The 12,772-nt window shown below is 42.0% G+C and overlaps 1 long non-coding RNA gene across 2 annotated transcripts in view; it reads left to right on the top strand.

The window, feature by feature from the left end:
- Positions 1 to 11,767, top strand: part of LOC106036689 (uncharacterized) — a 30,286-nt gene extending 18,519 nt beyond the window's left edge. The window contains exon 3 of one of the 2 annotated variants that reach the window (XR_007161804.2): positions 10,233 to 11,767. This is a non-coding gene — a long non-coding RNA (uncharacterized lncRNA). Of the gene's footprint in view, positions 1 to 5,648; positions 5,755 to 10,232 lie in introns of those variants that run through there. The other variant, XR_010831627.1, reaches the window with a different exon arrangement.
- Positions 11,768 to 12,772: the final 1,005 nt, after the last annotated feature.

The following is a 12,772-nucleotide window of genomic DNA, read 5'->3' as shown; positions in this document are numbered from 1 at the left end:
CTAAATGGTAGATGAACTCTTCTGGCAGTCTTGCTTTGATGGTAGGTGACGAGCAGGTGAGCATTTGGCTGAAAGCTTCAGAAAAAATCAAGCCAGTGATGCTATATAATAGAATATATGGATGGCAAAGAGCTGATCTCCTAGCTTATATTCCTCTCAGCATTGCAAAATTGCCATCAGCAACACATTTTCCAGAATCCATTTTCATGTTAGACAAAGGCTTGTGCTTTCAATCTGTGCAGTGAGGGAAAGATGAGAGAAGAAACGGCATCCTGTTTCTTGGGCAAAGGGCTTCTTGATGAGCAGAGTCTGAAAAACTGCTCCAAGGGCAGGCAGTTGTTTTTCTTCTCTCACACTCACCTGTAAAGTCCAAGCTGTGAGATTCGTAACACCAGGCACTCTTTGCTGGTCCACCATAGGATGGTGGCAGTGGTATATCTGGCGAAGTGGTGATAGAAGTAACAGCAAGAGCCACAAAGCACAGAAAATGCAAGGTATGAAAGCGCTGGCAACGTCTTTTTTTAGGTCAGCTAGTACAGCTGAAAACAAGTGTCAAAATAAACCAACAACAAAAACATTTTTCTGGCTCATAGTCCAATTTTGAGATCCTGAAAGCTTCTTTCTTTTTAAACCATCTGGTAATAGCTAAGGCTGGGGAAAGATGCTATCTCTTACACAAACCCCAGCCTAAGGAAATAAGTTCTTTGTTTAGTACTTGATAATCTGACCTCCCTTCAACTACAGTCCCCTGTACCCTGCATTTATTAAATTCTGTTATGAAACTTAATTGGTCCAGAAATCCCTAAGTATATATATTGTTTTGCAATTATAGAGATTAGCTGAAGACCTTTCCAACAGAGGCACTGATCGCAGAAATCCTAGGAGCCAGACTCACCCTACTTGGTTCATTAATGTGCCTTCTGTAGTCATTTATGCCTGTGCCAGAAAAGTGGGGAAGTCTGGGCCACATTCTGCTCACAGCCTCTTTAGTAGAAGGGCAGAGTAATATCAGCCCCACAACTGCAATTGTGTTGCAGTGGTGTAACTGAATTGGGATTTACTCCTGGTGGTACCACCAGAGAATCAGACCCAGGATGCAGAATCAGGGACATCTTTAAACTGTCTTCCTCCATGTGTATGGCCAGTTACTTTGGCCCACTGACATTGGTGCTGATTTATGCCATAAGGCATGGAAAGAAAAGTGCAGGAGCAAAAGCAAGCATCAGGTGCTCCTGAGAGAGCAGAGCTCCTTTGTGACAGAGTAAATTATTCACTTCAGTGCAGGTCTGAGTAATTCACCCCCTGGATCTGAAAGTACTTCTTGGTCTAAATGAAGATCAAACTGAGAACATTCAATGTGTGCTTAGATTAGCAGAGAAGATACTGACCCCATCCTTTAAATCTCTTAAGATGCATAATTAGGTTCTGGAGTTACAATGAGAACTTTTGAATGGAACTAAGGTTTGGTTTCTTTTTTTTTATTATTTTATTTTTTTCTTTATAATAGCAGGAGTTAAGGGCAAGTTTTGAAGCGTGGTGGCAAACAACCTCTTCTCTTCTGAAGTCTCACTATCATGCCTGGGTGATGTGGCTGAAAGTACTTGCTTAAGAAAACACAAACTACTGGAATCGGTTCAAAAGTCAACAGAGAAAGTCCTTCCTCCGCTGTCAGCTAGAGGTTAAGCTAGACACGATATTGCCTCTTGTGATTAAATACTGCAAAATCCTCTAATATAGGGCTTGTCTGTGTGCTTTCTGTAAACAGGGGCATACTTGCTCTGCTACTAGTCCAGGCTGAGGCATGAATCATCTCCTTTCCTAGTGCTGTTTGGCCATGCTAGCAACTAACGGTGCTCATGCTGCAGTGCCCCATCGTCCACAGAACATACGAACAGCATCAGAGTCCCACTAGCTTTATTCAAGAGTAGAGTGGGGGACAATTTCCTCCCCATAACCGCATATCATTAGGCTATTTTCAGGAATTCCAGGACTTTGAAGTAACAGCAGATACTTTAATAAACTTATCAGTTGCCTTCAGGTTGTTGTCTACAAATCCCAGGGGGAAGTGTGGCCTGTGGCCTGCTTCCGAGCCCATGAAAAGTAATTAGGAAATCAAAGCTATTGTCAGCAAGCTTCAGTGTGCTATTTTAGGATCTGCCACTCTGCAGAAAACGTAGAGATACCTACAAATCAAAAAAAAAAAAAAATAAGGCTGAGGACTTCTGCACCAGGGAAAGTCTACAACAGCCAGTGTCTCTCTTTGTATAGCTGTAAACTCTAAGAGATTTTCTTCCCCCAAGAGCACCACAACCCCTGGAGGATAACTGCACTCCTGCCACTGATGGACAATCTCTGGTTTTCACCCACTGTGACATTCTGTGAAAAACACCAAGCACACTGTTTTTTTCCTTGCTGTTTTTAAAACTTCCCAGCAGAAATGACAGATCTAGGGTTTGGATCTCTTTTGCTGTTAAGTGTTTTTCAATGTCATTTACAGCCTGTGCTGATTTCCATGAGATACGTGCTATCAGACTTGTGCTATCAGACTTGTGGTTGCTTCCTCCTCTCTGGGTTACTGCTTTGTCTTTAACTTGTAAATGAAACATCATCCCCTTTTGTCCAGAAATGGTTTTCTCACTCCCCTGTGCATTAGACGTTTTGCTGCTGGAACAGTTAATTTCTCTCCACTGCCATCTCCCATAAGTTACTTTCACAAATGTTGACTTAGGATGTCTGAAAGACTCTGTGCTGATTCCTAAATCTACCAAACTCAAGAAGGCACAAGCATTGTGGAAACCAAGGTGTTACTGTGGCACAGCAGATCTTCCCTCATTTACTTGTGTACCCAAAAGACCCGGGCAATTTGAATTTATCCAGCATTTTAAGGAGAAAAGAAGGCTGCAGGAGAAATGAGGCATGTCACACCATCGAACCTCACATATAACTGTGTCAACAGGAGCTGATCTCTTCTGAACCTGAGCCTTTGTGGGCTTAGTCTTTGCAGAGCCATCAAGGCGGATTCTGATTGCTGCACAGGGCCAGCTGAAATCAGCACACCCAAACCCTCCTGAAGCACAGGGGAACTGAGGGAGATGAAGTTGCTTGCTCCTAATGATTCCAGCAGCCCAAACCCAGGTTGCAACAATTGCTCTTTTCCTGTTTCAGCAAGCAGAGGAGCATGCTGTTAAGTGCAGAGAGACCATTCATCAACACTGGAATACCTATGGAGGGTAAACTTTAGAGGACTAATAGTCTTGTCTCTGCTTGCCTACAGGTGTAAGAAACTTCCTTAAGTAAGGAAGAAAGTGGGTTGCAGACACAGGGCAGAGAAGTAGACATGCTGACATATGAACTGCATGTTCTGCTTTTCACTCTTCAGTATTTGTAATCTGAAAATAGTCAGACTACTCCAAGTAAGGCACAAAGATTCTAGAAGTACTTCTGTATCAAGATGAAGTCCCTCAACAAAGGGGCCATCCCCAATAGACCATTAAATCTACCTCTTAAACAGAGATTCACAATGTCTTAATCAACTGAGGAAGGGGCCTGACTAAGGATGGGTCAAGCATAAAAGGATAAATCTTGCTTGGTCAGGACCAATGTCATATATTGATAATCCTGGGAGGATGTTTCTTCTGTGAATTTTAATTCCATAAATTCCTCCACCTTTTTTCTGAAGCCATATAGGAGTTGAGCATCCGTAGCATCTTAAGATGAAGACTGCTGCAGGTGATGGCATGACATAAAAAGGATTTTTCTTTTGTCTGTCCCCTTTCAGTTTCTTTTCACACTGTTGCTGAATAAATAAATTAATAAATAAATCCCTTCTTGGGCTCTTTAAAAACTGCTTTGTGTTAGATATGAGAAGAAATTAATTCTCTCTGCCTTGAAATGGGTGAAGTTTTGCCTACACTCCCATATTCAATCTAGCAGACTTCTCTTTAAGAAAGTCAGAAATGAATTGGAGGAAGTCCAGGGTTCAGCAAGAGTGGCAGGTGTGTTAAAAATTGACCTGAATGAATCAATGAAAAGAACTGAGCTTTTTCAGTCTGGAAATAAGAAGACTGAAGGGATGATATAATAGTCTGCCTTTCTGAAAAAAAATACTGCATATAAAAAGACTGTGATAGTTGTGCTTTGTGTCTGAAAAATACTCTTTGGGGCAGGACACAAAGTAATTAGATTCCTTTGCAGGAAAGGAGATGTTGGTTAGAGATGCAGGCAATCTTTCTGACTATAAAGCTCTCAGCAAATGGGGTTGGAAGGGTGGGAATCCCCAAGCCCTGGAAAAGTGCAGAAAAATGGCATGACTGCACAGATGGATGGTCTTGGGTCTGCTCCCACCTCACAGCCTGCCTGGCCACCCGCTGTTCCTGCAGCCCTGACTGCGTTCAGAGGGTGATCAGTCTTTGGTAGAGTCACCTTAGCTCTTCTGCCAATCTTTCACAAAATGGTTTTTCATTCTGAGCATGACTTTTTGATCAGATGGACTTGCTTGTTTTCTCAAAACATGGGTGGGGGATGAAAATGAGAGACAATAACCCCAAATTTCTGGTTTTCCTCTTTTTTGCTTGGTGAATTTCGATATAAAATACTACATATGTGCCTGGCAGGGTGTCATTTTCACTAACTTTTGCATCCTCCTCATTTTTCTTTACAAGAGAGCTCATTGTCTTTTTAAAGGGAGCGTGTACAAACAGACCATGTTCTTCCACTTCAGAAGCAAAACAGATACTTGGAAAAAGAAAAAAATCTTGGGTTGTTTCTTTGTTCCCTTTAATTTTTTGGGGGGAGGAGGTCAAGGTGCAGTGACGGGTTTTCTTTGTGTTGAACACCAGGATTTCATTCATCAGTGCAAGTTTAAAACTCCTGCACCTTTGGTTGCCAAGTGATGCTGCAGTTGTGCTGGGCAAGCTGGTCTCCAGGCTCTGCTCCCCTTGCCTCTGTGGTTCTGCAAGCCCAATACACCCCATTCCTGCCCCAGATGCCTCTCTGAAGAGGCTCCAACCAAGTCATGCTCAGGGAAGCCAGCTGGCCCTATGGGTAGCACTCACCATCCATCGAGCAGTTTTTCCCTGTCTGCAGGCAGAGATATGAAGGTGGGCATCATCCTAGGGGCTTGGTTCAGCGTCTGTCCTACAGCTGGGCCACAAATTTTAAACATCACCTTCGACAGCTCCCTATTCTGAAGACCAAATTCCTCCTTCTCCCCATCCCTGCTCTCTGGCCCACCATCCAATCCTGAACGTGACAGAGGTTTTCCCACCCCACTAAATTCAAAATGATCTTTAACAGCACAAAGCCAATTTGCTCCTCTTTGTGTCATACTTTCAGGCTACCTTGTAACCTCCTGAAGGACAGATATTTGCCCTCATATGGGGCTTTGGGTTTGGAAACCTCTTTGATGGTTTCAGTAGCTTCACCTGCTTGCACTTCACCCCATTGCAACACATTTTGTTATTATGCTCTCAGTTCATCTCCAAATTTTCAGTCCGCAGACCCAACACAAAAAACTGCCAATGTTATGTCAATGGCTTTCAATCTGATTTTCCGGGGGAGCCACTTCTTTTTACCCTGCATCAGTACAAATCTTTGTATAATAAACAGAAACTCACTAACAACAAGCCCTCTGTTTTTCTTCTCCATAGATCCTGTGATACTTCAGGGACTCCCTAACTTCCAGATCAAAGTGAAAATCATTTTGGATTACGTTGCAATAGATATGATTACTCAACTACAACTTGTCTACAACTTTTAAAATCCTCTAAAGATTCAGCTTCAATAACAATTTGTGGCAATGAGTTACACAGATGGCTCATGTATTGTTAAAAAAGCACCTGGAAAAAATACCTCCCAGATTAGCTGAACAACCAGCTACTATTTCTGTAGTGTGCTCTGTGCACCGTCATATTTTTTATACCATTCAATTACATCTCTTCCTGCTGTTATAAACTACATAACCAAAGGCTTTAATTTTCAGTCTTTCCTTGTGAAGCCCACCTTGCAGAAATATTAATCATTTCTGACAGTGTCAAAAGAGGTTGGTGACTTGTGAAATAGGCTGTACCAGCACTGAAGAAGACAATCTTATTGAAGCCGAGTTATTGATGACACAATGGTGTTTCTAGGTCTGAGGAGTTTCTTGGAGCTTCAGACATTGTGAGAAAACTTTTGCAGAGCTCTGTGAAGTCTCCAGACCTGTGGAAGGCCAGACACTCAAGAATTCCAATGATGTCTTGCAGACATATAAAATAGCTCCAGTGAGGGTATCATTCATTTGCCAAAGGACTAAATAAAATGAAATCCATTTACGTGGTATTGATTTGTAGTAACAAGGGAGTTTCTGTTCTCTGCTCTAGAAAACAATGGAAATCTTATAGCATCCCAGTAGAGTAGGGAAACTGAGGAAAAAATACTGTGAACTAGTTCTGTTGCTTTTCAGCATACTTTCCTAAGGAAATAAGGCAACACCGTTACACTGTGCATGTCATCCACCTTCTTGTGACAGCCCTAGAACAATTTAGCCCTATTTTTTTTAACAGTGTTCACACAATTTGACAAACAGGGTAAAGTCTGAAAGATATTATGTCATATGGAAGATAAAAATTTTCATTAAAGTAGTAGGTGGAACTGATCCCCAGTGCCTCTGTGATGCAACTGGAGCCCGTAGCTTGTTTCACATCAGATATTCTCCACTCAGAAGAGCTGAGCAATATCTGGGCTCCCTCTTTGTATCTCCTCCATCTGAGCAAGATTCTCTCTAACCACACGATTACTATTGCTCTTTAGGGAAACAGAGCTTTTATTTTCTGCTGATCCTTTTTAGCCCAGAACGGCAAACTGCTATGTACATGATAATGTGAGCTAAAGGCTAAGAAAAATTAAAGCATAAGCAGGAGGAGAGCATGGCTTTTATCTTTGCCTTGTTATTGTTCACGCCACTGTCTTTCTCAGCACTTCTCTCCCACTTGTCTGGCAAATTAAAAACATAAGGAGATAAAATAAAAGGTTTCATTTCCAAAAGTTCCCTTTTATTTTATTGAAAATGGTTTTCGAGCCCTTTCTGTTCTGTTGCAGATGGGACTCCAGCAGTCATGCTTTCTTCCAAGCATGAAAGGGCTTCAGACATTCAAGAGCTGTGCTAAACATTTGCCACATGATGCAGAAAATCAATAATAGCATTTTGGAGCATCTCCAAAGCAGAACAATCCCACTAATGGCCAGGTCAGCATGCACAGTCCTTATAGCCTGGCATTGTCTCTGTTTCACTTCTGTGTAAACCGAGGTGCAGAAGACACCTGTGAATTTATTGCGGAATAAGCCAATACTCTCGAAATAGAAAGCTTATCTGTTACTGCCCTAAAGGCTGGTCTAGCCTTTTGCAGAGCTGAGCTCTAAGGCTTCCCTCCATTGTTTTGCTCTGCCCTGTGCCCCTCTGCTTGGAGAGGCCATGGGCTGAACTGGGAGGCATCTGCCCAAGAGTCCTGCGGTCGTGCAGTCAGGTAAGAGTCATGCAGTCAGACAAATTCCCAGCCCCAAGGCGATCAGTCGGTTCTGAGCACCCAGTTGCCCACAGATATCTGGTTGTGAGGCACACCTTGCACCATATTTATGTCTTTTCTTCCAAACGGGATGATTTTGTCTGTCCTACCTATTGGGGAATGATTCTTAGCTGATGGCATCCCCTTAAACTGTGCTGTCTAGGAAAGTACCATCACAGGGTAAAACCACATCAAGGAGTGTGCAGGGCTGGAGGCTGAGCTCTGGGATTCTCAGTGACTCAGATGAACACAATCCACCAGCGTATGATAGCACTTCCAAACTAGGTCTTTGCACGGCACAGAGATGCTCAGACAAGGATGAACAAATCCTGGCTGTCTGCAGTGATGCATGGTGGAAATGTCTTCTGCTTGCAGTAGCTTCTTCAGTGAGAGGATTTTTGTTAACTCCAGTTTTGTCCCGGAGACATCTGTCGTGAAAAGGTGGCCAGACAAAATCACAAAGGATGCATTTGTCATTCGGGATCAAAGACACACCGGCAGAAAGCAGGACTTGCCCTGAGGTTTTATATATCTCTGCTGCTCATTTCTGCTTCCAGAGACCACAGAAGTAAGGGAGAAAAAATAAAATAAAATAAAATAAAATAAAATAAAATAAAATAAAATAAAATAAAATAAAATAGTAATAATAATAATCAAAACCACATATGGTCTTTATTCTCTTATCATGCACAAGAGCAGGGAAAAACACAAGTCACCAGTAAAACCAATGTCTCTTCTGGGGGAAAAATAAAAATAAAAAAATAAAAGAATGCGTCTTTTAGAGGCTGTTGACAGACACCAGGGAGTGTTGGTAGTGCTGTGTGGTCAGAGATGCCCTCCCTATTTATAGCCATCGACAATACTGAGGAGTCGGATGAAAGGGGAGGCACAGAAGTGACAACTTGACAACTGGATTTTTAAAGCCAATGAAAGCATATTTAAGATGGGGATGGGATGTACCCCGTGCTCTGCTTTAAGTGCCTCTTAACATTTCTGAAATGAAGTAGTGACTTCTTGTGTGCCAAATTGTGGGTTGATTTTCTTTACTCTGATCTCCATGTCCTGCAGCTTTGGGCAAGCATTGCCACAGCATTAAATGAGCAGAAAAGACCCTGTCATATCTATCAACATTTGATTAAAAATAATATAGAATAAAATAAATAAAATAAAATAAAATAAAATAAAATAAAATAAAATAAAATAAAATAAAATAAAATAAAATAAAATAAAAAATATTTAGTAGAGCCAAAAAGAAGTTAGCATTGAATGCCACAAGTACTGTTTGCCTTGTGTTGCAAAGGAACTCATGGGACACATTTGCAATAGCGCCTCACAATCTTTATGGTCCATGAAACATTCATTGTGACTACTTCAGGCAAGCAGTCACCTCCCCCGGGGTCTGTGCATATGCATAAAGCTAATTTTCAAGCTGTCTTTCCCAAATTCTTCTGCCATTTCAGGGCTGCAGCTCCCCCTGATCTGTGCCCACTCATGGGCAGAACCTGGCAGGACGTGGAGGTCGTTGCGCCACAGGGCACTGATGATGCAAAGGTGTTTTAGATGTGACTATGGGATTGCTATCACCAAGTGCCAGAAGGGCCTTTCCAGCATGGAAAACCACCATTTTTATGTCAATGTGTTACAGAGCTTTTATTTATAAGGTGTGCTGTGGGGATTGTAGGGTATTTTTTGCTTTCTCAGACAGTGGTGCACGGTGGGCAGTGCGTTGCTCAAAAGACTCAGTTGTTTTTCCAGCAACAATGGCAGGAAATACATGACCAGGGGCAATTAACTTCACCAGCGAGAGCCTCAGTTGTTCTACTGTTAAATGAGGTAAAGAACTTTGCCTTATTTTTGATGAAGCAAAAAGTTGTGAGATCTACTAATTAAAAAAAATCAACATCAAAAAACAGTTTACTAAAGCAAGCTCTTTTAAAGTACTCTGTGGGTAAATATTCCTCACAGGCAGCAAGAAAGAGAGCAAAGAAGGCAGCAACAAGTTTAAAAAATACATAAATGCTATCTCTAGCTTTTCCTCTGCTCTTCCTCTGCTTTTTCATACATCCCCAAAATTTCTACTTTTCTTGAAAACTCCAAGGACATGACTTTGCTCACAGGCAGACGTATTTATTTAAAAATAGGGGCAAGAATTATTCTGACTTTCAGAAAATAAAACAAGGATCTTTGGGGAAAGAGCAAATGAAATGTATGTGAAAAGTCATCTCTTTCCACTTTTCTACTGAATGAGAGAGGTGCTGGAGGCAGAAAGCAAAATGAAGCTTAGCAAGATCCTTGGTGAGGAAAAGTTTCCATTGTAGACTCAGGCTGGGCTGAATTTTGGGCAATTCTTTTGTGCAGACTGGGAGGAGGAAGGGGATGGTGTGTGAAGAGGGAAAAGGAGGTCAGGACTTTCTCATAGGAACCCTGAGCAGGAAGGGACCTCTCAGGTCGTGGAGTCGTGTCTGGGGTATCCCATCCCACCACATCCTCTAGACCCCATCGTCAACCCAGGAAGCTCCACGTCATGCTCAGCTACCTTAGTCTAGGGGGGGGTGTTATTATTTAGTCATCAGTAATAATATGTTGTGAAGCTATCATATAGGCACTGTCCTGAAAAACAGTAGAGATGTTACAGCTGAAGCAATTAAGATCCTTGACTATTTTTTTTCTTTTTCTTTTTTTCTCCTTTAGAAATCCATCCAGAATTCTCTACGTTAATCAACAGCATTAAGGAGGCTCTCACCTGCCAGGAAATGCTGAACTTTGACTTCCATGAGAAAACAGAAATCTGAGCGTGTAGATCTCATCATGTGAACACATCCCAGCACAGACTTGCATGAGCTCATTACCTGCTCTCTCTGGAGCAATGAAGCGCAGCTTTCAAATTGGTTTCCTGCAGTTTTGCCCTTTTTTTTTTGCCATTTCAGAGTCTCACCCAAATGGATAATAAAAGAATGTTATGACTGTGCGTGCAAATATAATTTAATGTAACAACTTTTCTGAGCCTATGTTTAGTTCAGGTACCGCCAGGGACATTTCTGTTGCCTGGCCATTTCCCCATTCTGCTGGAAAAAGTTAAGCTGCTGAAGGGACAATCACGATTGCTAGGTTGGATGGCTGATGGAAGGGACAAATAGCTTTGGATACGTCTACTCTTTTGGACAACTGACAGATCGAAACCATTTCAGGGATAATCATTATCAGCATATCAGAATAATTAGTCTCATTTTCCGGTGGATAACAGCTACTAACTACAGCTCAGCGCTTTGTGGCACAAAGCCATTTTTCTAGCTGTTTAATGCAACCAGTCATTGACCCTTCGGGGGTCTGCTCAGAGCTGTTCTGCAGCCCAGGCAATTGGATCAAATCTAACTGCTTTGGACTGAGACCAAGAAATTCCTCTGTAAGTGCTACATGGGTGAACCTCTCCAAAATGGATTCCAGTGTGAATACCAAGACCTGGTGCTCAGCTGCTCCATGATGTTGAATGTATAAACAATTTAAAATAACAGAGTGAATGCTGTCGGCCATGCTGTCTTTAAAAGCAGTCTTTTGCTGGGACAAAAGTATTTTGGTTGACAGGGCTGGAGCCTGAGACCCTTAATGTATTCTCCATATGTATAGAATGTAAAGAAGTTGCATTCCCCTAAAATGCAGGAACTTTCAGGCTTGGCCTAGAGGGACCAACATGACCATAATTCGGTGTGTCTGTATCTGCTAGACTAAGATAGGTTTTACCTCTGCACCTGAAGTGCCAAGGATTTGTAAAGCACACAGGAAGTCTCAGGGCATTTCCAGATTCCACATTGCTCTCAGAAACACTCAGCTCACCTGCACCCAGGTAATTAGGAAGCTAAGACCCTTTACATAAGAGTTCGGTCACCATCATTTATGGGTTTATCCCTCAATGCTGGTTGCTGAAACACAGGCTTTGAAGGGTAAAAAGTGGTATACTTGGAAAGCCGTGAATATTCATGAATTGAAACTGGAGTTGTGACCCCATCTTTTCACCAAGACATCCATCTACCTAAGAAATTGGCTGCCTGCACAAAGGCAGGACGCTCCAATATTGACTCTTGAACACCTCAGAGACCAGAACTTGATTTATTCCAAGCTCATCTTCATGACAGTTAATTGAAATGTTTGCTGTACTTATTAGCAACAAGAAGACTACTCATGAACAGAGGAAAACAAGTCTTAGTCATGGTACTCTCTTCCATGGGTTCCACCATATGGAGAATATGAGACTTCTTTATGTCTTCCCAACTGGAAGCTTACCAAGAGCCCTGTCTCTCCCTGTCTGCTCTGCAATCATTTAGTAGGACTCTCATTTTCAGATTAGCTCTCTCTTCACTCTAAGAGCTCATGAGAGATAGTGCTACTCCTACCTGTGCTCTAGCATGCAGACAAAATTTCTCCAAGCAGGTTGCTTCACTTTCCATTGACCTCCTTCTATTGTGTGCTCCTCAAAGAGCTGATTGAAGAATCAGTGGAGGCAGAGTTACAAGTCATCAACACTTTTCCTAGGCATGTGGCTTTTGCCTCAAACCCTTCACGTCTTTTTTAATCTCATAGTCTTTCAAAGTCTTTGAGCAAAGCTCCTGTTATAATGCCATTACTGTTGTGTTGACTGGCAGCTTGTTGCGGCTCTGCATTGCTCATGTGCCCTCTTTCTTAAAGCTTTCCTATCTTGAGCCAATTAATAGATGATGCTTTTTCACAGGCATCTCAGCCTTAACATTAGCCCTTGTAAGTGGTCCTAACACTGTCTGTAACTATCTTGAGCTTCACCTCCTGTGTGCTGAGAATGTCATTATTTCATATGGAGTGGTTTCTTCTGCAAATTGCTCTCATGTATTTGACTATTTAATAGTTATTGGCTGTACACTGAAGTGCTCTTATAAATTCTCTATTGTTCTCCACTGGACTGTGACAATCTCCACGCTCCAGCTTATCAGCCTCTGTGAAATGACACTATTTCATATTACGTTAATAGGCATAAATGCATGGTTCAATATGAAAGACACCCCAAATTTCGAAGTGCCAGACTCAGTCTATTTGATTATTTGTAAAAGGCATGGGCAACTTTGCAATGGATTAGACATAGTGCTCTCCTTTGGAAGCAAAGTCACGAGGGTTACCTAAAATCTGCTCAGAAATGGATGCTCAGAAAAGAAATATGGTTATCCCTTTAGACTACACTAAACATGCTGCCACAGGATTCCTAAAAT

This window comes from Anser cygnoides, chromosome 4, assembly GCF_040182565.1.
Source record: "Anser cygnoides isolate HZ-2024a breed goose chromosome 4, Taihu_goose_T2T_genome, whole genome shotgun sequence".
Lineage (NCBI taxonomy): Eukaryota > Metazoa > Chordata > Aves > Anseriformes > Anatidae > Anser > Anser cygnoides.
Note: the sequence above shows the minus strand (reverse complement) of the source record. Positions and strands in the feature narration are given on the sequence as shown.